Source organism: Triticum aestivum, chromosome 3D (assembly GCF_018294505.1).
Source record: "Triticum aestivum cultivar Chinese Spring chromosome 3D, IWGSC CS RefSeq v2.1, whole genome shotgun sequence".
NCBI classification, from domain to species: domain Eukaryota; kingdom Viridiplantae; phylum Streptophyta; class Magnoliopsida; order Poales; family Poaceae; genus Triticum; species Triticum aestivum.
In genome coordinates, this window is record NC_057802.1 from 481,843,654 (window position 1) to 481,860,235 (window position 16,582).

A 16,582-nucleotide genomic window follows, 5' to 3' on the forward strand; every position below is an offset into this window, starting at 1 on the left:
CTATTCATGACGACATTTTTCAGCGTCTGATCGAACTGAAAATATTTATGTGGGCTAAGAACATTTCCAGTACCCACTAAAATGATTTTCAACGCGTTCCGAAACAATTCCGGTTTTAGTGATTTTCATCTGCGAAACGCATCTGAAGTGGCTCCGGCAGCTCCGGAACATTTCCGGTTTTTATCTCAGAAAATTCCAAAAAGCTTCCAGAATGATTCTGGCATCCTCCAAGAATTATCAGGCATGTGCCGAAACCAATTTGACTTAATGGTGTATCCCGAAACAACTTTTCGGTATCATCGAAACTTATCCGATGACCTCTCTCTGCGGTACGATTCTGCTGTCCGAAACTTTTCGGTGTCCGAAACTTTTTCGGTGATTTTCTCTCAGACTCCCTGTCTAGTATTCAGCAGATAGATGACCCTTAAGCGGGTGACCCTATAGGTTCGGTGAAGTATAGACATGACCCGGAACCCCTTCCGATCAATGATCAACATCGGAGCCGTGGACACCCATATTGAGCCCTATACCCACACGAATAAATATTCGAGTGAACCTCCAGTTGTCGTGTGCTATTCCTGTTGCTTCGCGATATGTTACAAATACCTGAGGTGAGACATGTTGGCATTCCCGTGGATCAACAACTTGTCCACTATGCTAGTTACCTCGTTACCGGTTTTGTTCTCTTTTCTCGTTTCGTGTTCCGGCATCCCCGTGATCAAATCACAAAGTGTCTGGCCAGACGATGATGGACACCGTAACACCGAGAGGGCCCGAGTATATCTCTCCATCGTCGGAGGAGCAAATCCCAATCTCGAGCTATCAAGTTACTTAACATACTTTCCCATGAACCCGTAAGCCGCCGTAATAGTCATCCAGTTACGGATGACGTTTAACAAACCCCAAAGTTCATGAAGCAAGCATGAAGAAACTCGATACTCTCATGGTCTAAGGAATTATGCAAACATTAACTATCTCTGTGTTATAAACCATTAACTTGTGACGAATGAATCTCTTAGCATAACATCAAACCGGGTCGATTCAACACAAATGTTCTCTTAACATTGTGCCCTCAAAATTGCTGGCATAGACATGCCCATGATCAGGAAAACAGAACCATCATGCAACACTTGAGCTAATCTTAGAGGCCGGACTAGGAATACTTCTTACCGTTTATTATTCCACACGTGCATATGAGTCTTCCTCCGAGCCTCGTGGATATTGCAGACTCGAGAATCATTGCAGTTATAGCATGGAACATAAACATAATTATGAACTCGGAGATAAATAATATCATTTATTATTGCCTCTAGGGCATATCTCCTACATATGTGTATCACTACTATCGAGATTCAACACAAATAGACCATTCTTCAAGGGTGCATGACCATAAAAGATATTACTCATATAAATAGAACAACCATTATTCTCAGATTTAAATGAATAACCGTCTTGCATCAAACAAGATCCAGATATAATGTTCATGCTTAACGCTGGCACCAAATAACAATTATTTATGTCTAAAACTAATGCCGAAGGTAGATGTAGAGGTAGCGTGCCGACGGCGATCACATCGACTTTGGAACCATTTCCCACGCGCATCGTCACCTCGTCCTTAGCCAGTCTTCGCTTAATCCGTAGTCCCTGTTTCGAGTTGTAAATATTAGCAACAGGACCAGTATCAAATACCCAATTTCTACTGCGAGCTCTAGTAAGGTACACATCAATAACATGTATATCACATATACCTTTGTTCACCTTGCCATCCTTCTTATCCGCCAAATACTTGGGGTAGTTCCGCTTCCAGTGACCAGTCTGTTTGCAGTAGAAGCACTCAGTCTCAGGCTTAGGTCCAGACTTAGGTTTCTTCTCTTGAGCAGCAACTTGTTTGCCGTTCTTCTTGAAGTTCCCCTTCTACTCCCCTTTAACCTTTTTCTTGAAACTGGTGGTCTTGTTGACCATCAACACTTGATGCTCCTTTTTGATTTCTACCTCCGCAGCCTTTAGCATTGCTAAGAGCTCGGGAATTGTGTTATCCATCCCTTGCATATTATAGTTCATCACGAAGCTCTTGTAGCTTGGTGGCAGTGATCGAAGAATTCTGTCAATGACACTATCATCCGGAAGATTAACTCCCAGTTGAATCAAGTGATTGTTATACCCAGACATTTTGAGTATATGTTCACTGACAGAACTATTCTCCTCCATCTTGCAGCTATAGAACTTATTGGAGACTTCATATCTCTCAATCCGGGCATTTGCTTGAAATATTAACTTCAACTCTTGGAACATCTCATATGCTCCATGACGTTCAAAACATCGTTGAAGTCCCGGTTCTAAGCCTTAAAGCATGGCACACTGAACTATCGAGTAGTCATCAACTTTGCTCTGCCAGACGTTCTTAACGTCCCAGTTGCATCTGCAGTAGGCCTGGCACCTAGCGGTGCTTCCAGGACGTAATTCTACTATGCATCAATGAGGATAATCCTCAAGTTATAGACCCAGTCCGTGTAATTGCTACCATCATCTTTCAACTTTGCTTTCTCAAAGAACGCATTAAAATTCAACGGAACAACAGCACGGGCCATCTATCTACAACAACATAGACAGGCAAAATACTATCAGGTACTAAGTTCATGATAAATTTAAGTTCAATTAATCATATTACTTAAGAACTCCCACTTAGATAGACATCCCTCTAATCATCTAAGTGATCACGTGATCCATATCAACTAAACCATAACCGATCATCACGTGAGATGGAGTAGTTTTCAATGGTGAACATCACTATGTAGATCATATCTACTATATGATTCACGCTCGACCTTTCGGTCTCAGTGTTCCGAGGCCATATCTGCATATGCTAGGCTCGTCAAGTTTAACCCGAGTATTCTGCGTGTGCAAAACTGTCTTACACCCGTTGTAGATGAATGTTGAGCTTATCACACCCGATCATCACGTGGTGTCTCGGCACGGCAAACTTTGGCAACGGTGCATACTCAGGGAGAACACTTTTACCTTGAAATTTAGTGAGAGATCATCTTAAAATGCTACCGTCAAACAAAGCAGAATAAGATGCATAAAGGATAAACATCACATGCAATCAAAATAAGTGATATGATATGGCCATCATCATCTTGTGCCTTTGATCTCCATCTCCAAAGCAGCGTCATGATCACCATCGTCACCGGCGCGACACCTTGATCTCCATCGTAGCATCGTTGTCGTCTCACCAACTATTGCTTCTACGACTATCGCTACCGCTTAGTGATAAAGTAAAGAAATTACAGGGCGATTGCATTGCATACAATAAAGCGACAACCATATGGCTCCTGCCAGTTGCCGATAACTTTGTTATAAAACATGATCATCTCATACAATAAAATATAGTATCATGTCTTGACCATATCATATCACAACATGCCCTACAAAAACAAGTTAGACGTCCTCTACTTTCTTGTTGCAAGTTTTACGTGGCTGCTACGGGCTGAGCAAGAACCGTTCTTACCTACGCATCAAAACCACAACGATAGTTTGTCAAGTTAGTGATGTTTTAACCTTCTCAAGGACCGGGCATAGTCACACTCGGTTCAACTAAAGTTGGAGAAACTGACACCCGCCAGCCACCTGTGTGCAAAGCACGTCGATAGAACCAGTCTCGCGTAAGCGTATGCGTAATGTCGGTCCGGGCCGCTTCATTCAAGAATACCGTCGAACCAAAGTATGACATGCTGGTAAGCAGTATGACTTGTATCGCCCACAACTTATTTGTGTTCTACTCATGCATATAACATCTACGCAATAACCTGGCTCGGATGCCACTGTTGGGTAACGTAGTAATTTCAAAAAAAACCTACGCACACGCAAGATCATGGTGATGCATAGCAACGAGAGGGGAGAGTGTCGTCCACGTACCCTCGTAGACCGTTAAGCGGAAGCATTATGACAACGCGGTTGATGTAGTCGTACGTCTTCACGATCGACCGATCCTCAGTACCGAACGTACAGCACCTCCGCGTTCAGCACACGTTCAGCTCGGTGACGTCCCGCGAACTCACAGTCCAGTAGAGCTCGAGGGAGAGTTTCGTCAGCACGACGGCGTGGTGACGATGTTGATGAAGCTACCGACGCAGGGCTTTGCCTAAGCACCGCTATGATATGACCGAGGTGGATTATGGTGGAGGAGGGCACCGCACACGGCTGGGAGAGATCAATGATCAACTTGTGTGTTTTAGGGTGCCCCCCTGCCCCCGTATATAAAGGAGCAAGGGGGAGGCCGGCCGGCCCTTGCAGGGCGCGCCAGGAGGAGGAGTCCTCCTCCTAGTAGGAGTAGGACTCCCTGATGTCTACTACACAACCTTCTTCTTGTAGACGTTGTTGGGCCTCCAAGTGCAGAGGTTTGCAGGACAGTAGCAAATTTCCCTCAAGTGGATGACCTAAGGTTTATCAATCCGTGGGAGGCGTAGGATGAAGATGGTCTCTCTCAAACAACCCTGCAACCAAATAACAAAGAGTCTCTTGTGTCCCCAACACACCCAATACAATGGTAAATTGTATAGGTGCACTAGTTCGGCGAAGAGAAGGTGATACAAGTGCAATATGGATGATAGATATAGGTTTTTCTAATCTGAAAATAACAATACAGCAAGGTAAGTAATGATAAAAGTGAGCACAAACGGTATTGCAATGCGTTGAAACAAGGCCTAGGGTTCATACTTTCACTAGTGCAAGTTCTCTCAACAATAATAACATAATTGGATCATATAACTATCCCTCAACATGCAACAAAGAGTCACTCCAAAGTCCCTAATAGCGGAGAACAAACGAAGAGATTATGGTAGGGTACGAAACCACCTCAAAGTTATTCTTTCGGATCGATCTATTCAAGAGTTCGTAGTAAAATAACATGAAGCTATTCTTTCCGTTCGATCTATCATAGAGTTCGTACTAGAATAACACCTTAAGACACAAATCAACCAAAACCCTAATGTCACCTAGATACTCCAATGTCACCTCAATTATCCGTGGGTATGATTATACGATATGCATCACACAATCTCAGATTCATCTATTCAACCAACACAAAGAACTTCAAAGAGTGCCCCAAAGTTTCTACCGGAGAGTCAAGACGAAAACGTGTGCCAACCCTTATGCATAGGTTCATGGGTGGAACCCGCAAGTTGATCACCAAGACATACATCAAGTGAATCAATAGAATAACCCATTATCACCACGGTTATCCCATGCAAGACATACATCAAGTGTTCTCAAATCCTTAAAGACTCAATCCGATAAGATAACTTCAAAGGGAAAACTCAATCCATTACAAGAGAGTAGAGGGGGAGAAACATCATAAGATCCAACTATAATAGCAAAGCTCGCGATACATCAAGATCGTATCACCTCAAGAACATGAGAGAGAGAGAGATAGATCAAACACATAGCTACTGGTACATACCCTCAGCCCCGAGGGTGAACTACTCCCTCCTCGTCATGGAGAGCATCGGGATGATGAAGATGGCCACCGGTGAGGGATCCCCCCCTCCGGCAGGGTGCCGGAACAGGGTCCCAATTGGTTTTTGGTGGCTACATACGCTTGCGGCGGCGGAACTCCCGATCTATTCTGCTCCCCGATGGTTTTAGGGTATATGGAGATATATAGGCGAAAGAAGTCGGTCAAGGGAGCCACGAGGGGCCCACGAGGGTGGAGGGCGCGCCTGGGGGGGGGGCGCCCCCTGCCTCGTGCCCTCCTCGTTGATTTCCTGACGTGTACGCCAAGTCCCCTGGATTGCTTCCTTTCCAAAAGTAACTCTCCCGAAGGTTTCATTCCGTTTGGACTCTGTTTGATATTCCTTTTCTGCGAAACACTGAAACAAGGGAAAAAACAGGAAGTGGCACTGGGCTCTGGGTTAATAGGTTAGTCCCAAAAATAATATAAAAGTGTTTAATAAAGCCCATAAACATCCAAAATAGGTAATATAATAGCATGGAACAATCAAAAATTATAGATACGTTGGAGACGTATCCACTAGTAGAAAAAGGGTCATCTGTCCCGGTTGGTAAGGGCCTTTTGTCCCGGTTGTTGAACCGGGACTAAAGGGTCGTTACTAATGCCCTAGCCCTTTAGTCCCAGTTCTTACACGAACCGGGACAGATGGGCCTCCACGTGGCCGCTGCGGCCAGCCCAGGCAGGAGGGCCTTTGGTCCCGGCTGGTGACACCAACCGGTACCAAAAGGCATCCACGCGTCAGCATTTCAGTGGCTGGGGTTTTTTTTTTTAAAGGGGGGAGGGTTTAGGGGGTAATATAGGGTGTGTAAGCTAGCTAACAGAGATATATAATAACTGATATATAATAACTCTTCATGCCTGCATCATGCATCATCATAATAACAAGTCCTACTAATCATCATCATACAACTTCTACTCGTTATTAATAACAAGTCATACGATCATCATCCTCATAGTCATCGAACCAACCCTACTTAATTGTTCTTAGCACATGATCGTCAGTATTAGGTAGGACCTAAATACCCTCTCCATTATAGACCCCGACTCTCCATTATGGAGAATGGAGATCATCCTGTCTCCAATTTTTGCGCGTCGCTTCCTTTTTCTTCCAAGAACCTCCTTGCGACTGTCCATACATTTTTTCCATTCTTTGATTTTCATGTCTTCACTTCTTTTAGAAATCCGGTATGGACAGTTGAGATTCGTAGGATGACCTGGTTGTATGTTCAAAACATCAAGGCTACCATTCTGATACATCAAATGAGGCACACAATCCTCTGGGATTATCTGTTGAAAAACATAGTAATAACTTCATAGTTAGCAATGATGTACTAGTTTTAGAAGTATGCAAAAGATGCACGGATGCCGTAATAGTAAGAAATCTTACCAGTGTATCTTCATAGTAGTTACCGTAGTTCAACACGTGCACTAGTGACACGTATTGACCATAATGTGGAGGAGTTTTACAATAGATATTGTAATTCTCAAGATCAGTACAAAATCCGACCGAATGAGTTTTCTCCTTATAAGTTAACTCAGAGCCATCGGTGTAGTAGGTTCTGTCTACCATGTTCTGCACATTGTTTGAACAATCAAAATAAGCTGTCAATGAAAATAAGCTGTCAACTATTTTGAAATGAACAATATAAATTAGCTAATAACTATGTTTGAGAAACTCACATAGCGGTAGAATTGGAGGCGTATCAACAAGGACCCAAATGTCCATATTGTCTTGCTCGATGTCAGGATCACCAAGATCCATGGTGACAAGCATACCCTCATCAAAACCATACATCTTGCAAAATGCTTCCGAATTTTTGCAACCAAAATGGGTTACGCTCTCAGAATTATACAGATTTACTTCAAAATCTATATTATGATGGGTCCTTAGGTGAATTTTCTTTGTTTCCATACTTTCATGGTCTTCAAAACCCATCCTCTCCAAGACGTAGCGTCTTGCATGGCATGGGATAAGCTAGTCGAATTGTAAAAGATGAAAAGTACACGTTGAAATAGTTGAAGTCGTGCTTAATTACGAAAAAATAACACTTGTCATCGTTGCGTACCGTTTCAACATCGAAGGTCTCCTCCAGCTTAATACTGAAGAGCCGATCTTCATCCAGGTGAGGCATGTCGCACAGACCTCGGTCGTCGTGGCACCAGTCGCACTCCCACGGGAGACTTTCGTCGTCCGAGTACGACATTTCCTATGTTCATAATTCAAATATTAATGTCTACAATTAAATATATGTACTAAAAAACCTAAGTTAGATCATTATTATTCATCACGGGTTGACTATCGGTTTGTCGAGTCTTTTCTTGAAAACTCTCAGACATTTGCGACCGTCGGTGATGGTAGCTCCTTCCTTTCGTTCCCGAGTGCATTACACCAAATTGTCTAGCACACGGGAACGAAGGAGAAGCTACCCCCACGACAACAGTCGGGATTCTTCGTCCTCTCATATATGGTGGAGACTCAATAGACTTAAAGTCAACCCGAAATATCGTTTAATTATCTTTCTAAAACCGGTTCATGGCTGGTCTCACCTCGAGGTCGGAGGGGGTCGGTGACGGGGACGACGGCGGGGATGATGGAGGGGGGCTCCTAGATTTCTGCGAAAACAAAAACCCTATAAGCTATCAACTAATCATATGCGTACGCCTTGCATAGTGCTCTCCAATTTTAGCATTCAAAGTTGGAGTAGTTTTCCAATTTGAGCATTCAATAAGCAAAATCAAATCACAAAATAAAGTAGTATTCAAATTAGGATGCATTCAATTATAAGCAAAACTACATCATCTCCATGCGTCCGTACATCGTCGAATATTATCACTAATACACCTCGAATACAATCATACATATAGCATCGCTAGTACAGCTAGAACCGTAGCGCCCGACGGGTATCGGCGCGGGCGGTGGATACCCAAAGAGAAGGAACCATCACAGGATCATAGCTCCAGTGAGATCCCTGAAGAACCTGCCAGGTATTATCGAACCTGCACTCCAACGCAACCATGTAGCGACGGACGTGCTCGGTCTCCTCGCTAACACGGTGACGTACCACCTCCGCGGTGTCCGGAGCCTCGGCACCATCACTGGCCCACGCGACCGCCACCAAACAAGGATCGGGTCAATGACGGGCTGGCTCCTCACCAACCTACACCCCCCAGAAGGTAGCACCTCCCAAAACCAGCCCGGCGGAGCCCAGTCCCGGACATGGCCCCTCTGATCAAGCCGGCCTCCTCCAGCGAGTCGACGACGAGGATGCGGGATTGACATCGTCGACGTCGATGCGGGAATAATTGATTTAACTAAAAAAATAAATTAGTTCTATTAATTTTCTTGCTAAAAATAAACTACTTCTATAGTAAAATAAACTAGTTTTATTAAATCAACTAGTTCAACTACTATGCACTTACTATAAATAGAATAAAGTAGTACTTACTAAAAATAAACTAGTTTAACTAGTTCTATTATTTTTCTAACTAATTCTATTAAACACTTTCTCTTCTTATTCTATGAACAAAATTACAACAGAAAAAAATCATAAAAATTCTATGAACAAGATAAAAATTGTATGAACAAAATTACAACAGAAAAAAATTATAAAAATTCTATAAAAAAATTGACATATTCTTTGCATATATATGAACACACAAACATTTGCATATTCATTTATGAACAAATTACAACAACAATAATATCACAAAAAAATCTATGAACAGAAAAAAATTCTAACTTTTGCATATTCATTTATGAACAAATTACAACAACTCAATTAACTACACATCTAAACTACACATCTAAATTAGGAAAATTCATATGATCTCAGTAAGGGGGCGGCGATCGACGAGGAGGCAGGGCACGGGGGCGACGGTGAGGGGCGCGGCCACGGGCGACAAGGAGGCAGGGGGCGGCGACGGCGACGGTGAGGGGCCGGCGACGGGCGACGAGGAGGCAGGGGGCGGAGGTGAGGGGCGCGGCGACGGGCGACGAGGAGGCAGGAGGGCGCGGGACGGCGTCTGGGCGGCGCGGGACGGCGTCGGAGGTAGGGTGACGACGGCGACGGCGAGGCGCAGCCTGGCAGCGTCGTCGGGGCGGGGAAGACGAACTGAATGAAAAATTTCACAAGTGCTAGTTATATAGACGAAGCATTGGTCCCGGTTCGTGATAGCAACCGGGACGAATGCGACCTTTAGTCCCGGTTGGTGCCACCAAACCGGGACCAAAGGCCTCTTTTCAGCAGCCCAAAAAGCGGGAAGCGGCGACCTTTGGTCCCGGTTGGTGGCACCAACCGGGACTAAAGGGGGGGCATTGGTTCCGGTTGGTGCCACGAACCGGTACCAATGCACCCCTTTAGTCCCGGTTGGTGCCACCAACCGGGACCAAAGGCCTTGCACAGCGGGGTCGTGGTGGGAGTTTAGTCCCACCTCGCTAGTTGAGAGGGGCGCGCAGTGGTTTATAAGCCCCCCTGCCGCACCCCTCTCGAGCTCCTCTCCATTGCAGGCTTACGGGCCTAATTGTTACTGCTATGCCGGATGGGCCTACTGGGCCTTTTGCGGGCCTGAATCCTGGCCCATGGATGGGTTTCTAGTCGTATTCAGGCCGTGGTGGCCCAGTAGGTGGCATATTTTTTATTATTTGCCTGTTTTTTTGTTTTCTTTTTTGCTTTATTTATTTTGTTTTGTTTCTACTTACAACAAAAAACTTATTTATTTTATTTTATTTTGTTTCTAATTACTTATTTATTTTACTTTATGATAATTCTTTTTGCTATTAAAGTTTCTAACAAAAAAGTTCTTTATGAAAATTCTTTTTTGCTTTTAATGATTTTGAGCAGAAAATACTTCGATAATTTTAGTTGCATCAATTTTATATAATTTTAGTTTCAATGATACTAGAGGTTTCTTATAATGTTTTGGACAGAAAATACTTTGTTAATTTTAGTTTCATAAATTTTATTAAAGTTTATTTTATTTTGTTTCTACTTATATATTTTAATAAAGTTTATATTATTTTGTTTCTAATTACTTATTTATTTTATTTGTTATTTTTCATGCACCATTTTTCATGCATTTACTGATTATTTTGAGCTATAAGACCCTAAAATTGAAAAGCATTTCAAATGAACTCTGAAAAGGTCGAAAGTTGGCATGGTATCATCATTTCATCCACATAGCATGTGCAAGAAAGTTGAGAGGGTTATGGCAAAAACTGGATGCACTTCGTGTACAAAATGGACAATCTCTTTCAAAGTATCAGGATTTCATACGGAAACTCGTCTGTTACAAAGGGATTTCATTTTTTAAAACTTATTTGAACTCCTGACTTTTTGTGTGTTCAAAATGCACCATTCAAAGCCACATCATCATTTTTCAATCCTTTCTGACTTCATTTGTTATTTTTCATGCATTTACTAATTATTTTGATCTATAAGACCCTAAAATTGAAAAGCATTTCAAATGAACCTGAAATTGAAAAACCCTACAAATGAACTCTGAAAAGGTTGAAAGTTGGCATGGTATCATCATTTCACCCACATAGCATGTGCTAAAAAGTTGAGAGGGTCCCGGCAAAAGCTGGATGCACTTCGTGAACAAAATGGACAATCTCTTTCGAAGTATCAGGGTTTCGGAAGAAAACTCATCTGTTACAAAGGGATTTCATTTTCTTTAACTTATTTGAACTCCAGACTTTTTGTGTGTTCAAAATGCACCATTCAAAGCCACATCATCAATTTTCAACCCTTTCTGACTTCATTTGTTATTTTTCATGCAGTGACGGATTATTTTGAGCTAAATGACCCTGAAATTGAAAAGCCGTACAAATGAGCTCTGAAAAGGTTGAAAGTTGGCATGGTATCATCATTTCACCCACATAGCATGTGCTAAAAAGTTGAGAGGGCTACGGCAAAAGCTGGATGCACTTCATGAACAAAATGGACAATCTCTTTCGAAGTATCAGGGTTTCGGACGAAAACTCATCTGTTACAAAGGGATTTCATTTTCTTGAACTTATTGTGTGTTCAAAATGAACCATTCAAAGCAGAGACTAATTTTGAATGGTGCATATTCAACACACAAAAAGTCTGTAAAGATCGCCAACCCCAACATAAAAAAATGAGCATAGATGCGCCTATAGAGAGAATTCAACCTAAATTCATAATAAATTTCTATGAATTTCAAAGAAATTTACTCTGAATTTAGGTCAAATTCCCTGTATAAGGGCATCTATTTTCACTTTGAGAGGAGCTCAACAAGGCAGAGAGGGACGGGCTTATAAACCGGTGTGAGCGCCCTTCGGTTGGCAAGGTGGGACTAAACTCTGGCCGCAACGAGGACCAACCCTTTAGTCCCGGTTTGTGGGGACTAATGGTCATGGGCCAGGGGCGAGGCACATTGGTCTCGGTTCGTGCGTGGAACCGGGACCAAAAGGTCCAGACGAATCGGGACCAATGGCCCACGTGGCCCGGCCGGCCCCCTGGGCTCACGAACCGGGACAGTTGCCTCCTTTGGTCCCGGTTCATGAGCGAACCGGGATTAATGGTATTATGAGGGCCGAACCAATGCCCTGTTTTCTACTAGTGATCACTCCCCTCTTTCCTACTCCTACTAGGAGGGGGAAAGGAAGGGGGAGAAGGAGAAGGAAAGGGGGGCGCCGCCCCCCCTTCCTAGTCCAATTCGGACCAGAGGGGGAGGGGCGCGCGGCCTGCCCTGGCCGGCCCCTCTCTCTCTACTAGGGCCCAACAAGGCCCATTAACCCCCGGGGGATTCCGGTAACCCCTCCGGCACTCCGGTAAAATCCGATTTCACCCGGAACTCTTCCGATGTCCAAATGTAGGCTTCCAATATTTCAATCTTTATGTCTCGACCATTTCGAGACTCCTCGTCATGTCCGTGATCATATCCAGGACTCCGAACTACCTTCGGTACATCAAAACATATAAACTCATAATACCGATCGTCACAGAACTTTAAGCGCGCGGACCCTACGGGTTCGAGAACTATGTAGACTTGACCGAGACACATTACCGGTCAATAACCAATAGCGGAACCTGGATGCTCATATTGGTTCCTACATATTCTACGAAGATCTTTATCGGTCAAACCGCATAACAACATACGTTGTTCCCTTTGTCATCGGTATGTTCCTTGCCCGAGATTCGATCGTCGGTGTCTCAATACCTAGCTCAATCTCATTACCGGCAAGTCTCTTTAATCGTTCCGTGATGCATCATCCCGCAACTAACTCATTAGTCACATTGCTTGCAAGGCTTATTGTGATGTGCATTACCGAGAGGGCCCAGAGATACCTCTCCGACAATCGGAGTGACAAATCCTATTCTTGATCTATGCCAACTCAACAAGTACCATCGGAGACACCTGTAGAGCACATTTATAATCACCCAGTTACGTTGTGATGTTTGGTAGCACACAAAGTGTTCCTCCGGTAATCGGGAGTTGCATAATCTCATAGTCATAGGAACATGTATAAGTCATGAAGAAAGCAATAGCAGTAAACTAAACGATCAAGTGCTAAGCTAACGGAATGGGTCAAGTCAAACACATCATTCTCCTAATGATGTGATCCCGTTAATCAAATGACAACTCATGTCTATGGCTAGGAAACTCAACCATCTTTGATCAACGAGCTAGTCAAGTAGAGGCATACTAGTGACACTATGTTTGTCTATGTATTCACACATGTATTATGTTTCCGATTAATACAATTATAGCATGAATAATAAACATTTATCATGATATGAGGAAATAAATAATAACTTTATTATTGCCTCTAGGGCATATTTCCTTCAGCCACCTCCTCTCCTCCTTTATATACGGGGAGGGGGCACCCCATAGACACACAAGTTGATTCTTAGCCGTGTGCGGTGCCCCTCCACATATTTCCACCTCGGTCAAATTGTCGCGGTGCTTAGGCGAAGCCCTGCGTCGGTAACTTCATCATCACCGTCACCACATCGTCGTGCTGACGAAACTCTCCCTCGACCTCAACTGGATCTAGAGTTCGTGGGACGTCACCGAGTTGAACGTGTGCAGATCGCGGAGGTGCCGTGCGTTCGGTACTTGGATCGGTTGGATCGCGAAGACGTTCGGCTACATCAACTGCGTTACTAAACGCTTCCGCTTTCAGTCTACGAGGGTACATGGACACACTCTCCCCGCTCGTTGTTATGCATCTCCTAGATAGATCTTGCGTGATCGTAGGAAATTTTTTGAAATACTGCGTTCCCCAACAATATGTACTATGTAGCCATCTTTATACAAAATTTAGACTTAATTGAGAATTTTCATGTGTTTGAAAGACCATATTGGTTTATTTCTATGTGATATTGGTAATTAGTTAAAACAATCACATATCATATTTCTTATCAAAAGAAATTTAGGAGTGGACCGCCCTGATCTCAAATGCTAGCTCCGCCACTGGATTTAGTGGACCGTCCAGGTGTGCATGACACGCTGTGCTAAGCGAGTGAAGGAGAAAAACCGAAATCTTCCTACTCGAACAATAAGTCCTTTTGTAGAAAAGTCTTCTTTATATAGTAATTCGACCTATTGCTCCGGATCCCCGTTTACTAGGAAGATAAGAATCAAAAGGATTCTAGTTCATAGCTTTTCAACGTGAGAATACTGTGGTTAGCTCTGCATTTCCTCTTCTCGCTAAGTGTAAGCCTCCCCTCTAGCACCTTCCCATCCACCAGGTTTTGCCCCTGCTCCGTTGCCGCTCTGCTCTTGAGAGAATATCATGTGCTACTGAAGGGAGCATGCTCCCATGCTCTAGGAGCTGGACTATTGGATCTCAGATCTAACGGTCACCTCAGGCGCTAAGGCAAATTTGCCAAAAGAAAGTCCTTCAAGAGTCCCATTAATTGCACGTAGGTCTAGGGGCTCCTTAGATGACCATTGGATCGTCCGAGCTCGCTCTGGAGTACCTGATCTTAGGTGCTACGGGAGCATCTGATACTCTCTCCTCTGCTCTGTCCGGGAGGTAGCCATGGATAAAGTTGAACCCTCTTCTCAATGTCACATCCATTGTCACACCTCCTCCTCATATGTTGCTCCTCGTTCAATGTGTCTTCCCTGTTGCTCCTATCGTTGACCCTACTTCTCACATCTGAAAGTGCTCACTCACCATCTCCTCAAGATGTAACAAAAAAGGAAGTCCTCCGACGCCAGTGAACTCTGGGGAAGATGGAAACATAGGAGAATGGGTTACGACAGGGATCTGGCAAGGCGGTATTTGTCGCTAATGAGCATGGGGCAGTGAGGTCGATACTTCAATATGAAGCTTGGTGATTTGCAGGCTTTTTGATGTTGCATATGTTAATTTGACACGCTGCAAGCTCATGAGTGTTTTGCTATAAACACTAGGGTGACATGTTGTGATGACTCTCGGGCGTCTATTGCAAACACAAGGGTGACATGATGTGATTATCTGGGTTGTCTGCGGAAAATGTTGTTTTCATATTGCAAGTGTTTTTTTGCAGTGCCCCAAAAAAATTGGCTTCCTTGCTGCATACATGGATTTTCCTTGATGATTTGTTTCAAAAAATATTTATTTGTTGCATGCACACAATAAATTGTGCAAGTGTGCATTTCAAATAATGGGATTTCTTTTGCACGTTTTGTCGTACTTCAACGAAAATATTGAGATGATGTTGGAAACGTAAAAAAGGAAATATCACAAGCGAGGGTTATCTGTTGCAAGGATTGGATGGCCTGGATCGCGATATTAAGTCAAAAAAGATGGCGGATGAGGATTTGTGGCTCTCAGGTGCCACACACCCCTATATGAATATCGCATTAAAAACATTAGGAAATTTCAAAAAAATTTGAAATTTTGGGATATGAAACTTGGATGCTCGTTGTACACCATGTCCAGTCTCGTGGGGAATGGGTGCTCATGGTAATGTCAGTAAAAAGACAAAAAAAATAGTATGTATAGAAAAAAGTTTGGATGTACCGTATATCGGACTGTAATTCCTGCGCTGCGGATACCATGGGCACCCATTCTCCGCGAAAATGAACATGGGTGTACAATGAGCACCCATGTTTCATATCCCATAATTTCAGAATTTTTTGAAATTTTCTGATATTTTTTTATGCTATTCTCATATATGGGTGCGGCATCCGGGACTCCTGGTGCTCCAATGCATTTCGGAACAGACGGCTCCGCAGCAGAAGTTGCTCCGTACATCAAAGCAACCCTTGTACGCACTTGTACCATACATGTACTCCACGTACACGAAATATACATGTACTCCGCAGAAGCAGGAGTAATATATCGTTCAGTCGTTCTGATAAGGAAACTACATCTTCCACGAACACAAAAATTCCTTAGTGAACCACCGTTTCGTTCCGATTGAGGGCAAGAAATCTCTTCGACGAGCTTAACCTGCCATACCCATGTACACATTCCAAATACCCACACCGTGGAGTCTTGGTCGACAAACCTCGTTTTCACAAGTAATTCCATGTTGATTTCCTCATTCCATAAATTTATCCGCAATGCACGCATATATAAATCTAGCTAGCCACGCCGTGGTCGGTCGTGCTCGTATACGCGCTTCCTCTCTCCTCCCGAACTCTCGACCCGCCGGCGCGCTAGCTAGCACGATGACGACCGCTCGCTCCGTGGCGGTGCTCATGGCCGCCGTCCTGGTGGCCTCAGCCCTCTCCGGACCGCCGGCCTTCGCCGCCGCCGACGCCCACTGCGACCTCCAGAAGGACCTCCTCATAACGCAGAGCCTCGGCGAGCCTCAGAGCGACGGCTCATCGATGTACAGGGTGACCGTGACGAACCAGTGCGCCGGCGACGAACGCACGGGCAGGCCCTGCGTCATCTCCAGGATCCGCCTGCAGTGCGGCAACTTCCGCTCCGTCATCCCCGTCGACCCCAAGGTGCTCCGCGTCGTCGTCCCCGGCGTCTGCCTCCTCAACGCCGGCCACTCCATCCCGCAGGACCGCAACGTCTCCTTCGTCTACACCAGCTACGTGCGCGAAAACCTCTACGTCCTCTCCGCCACGTGCGGCCTCGGACGTTGATGTCGCTTT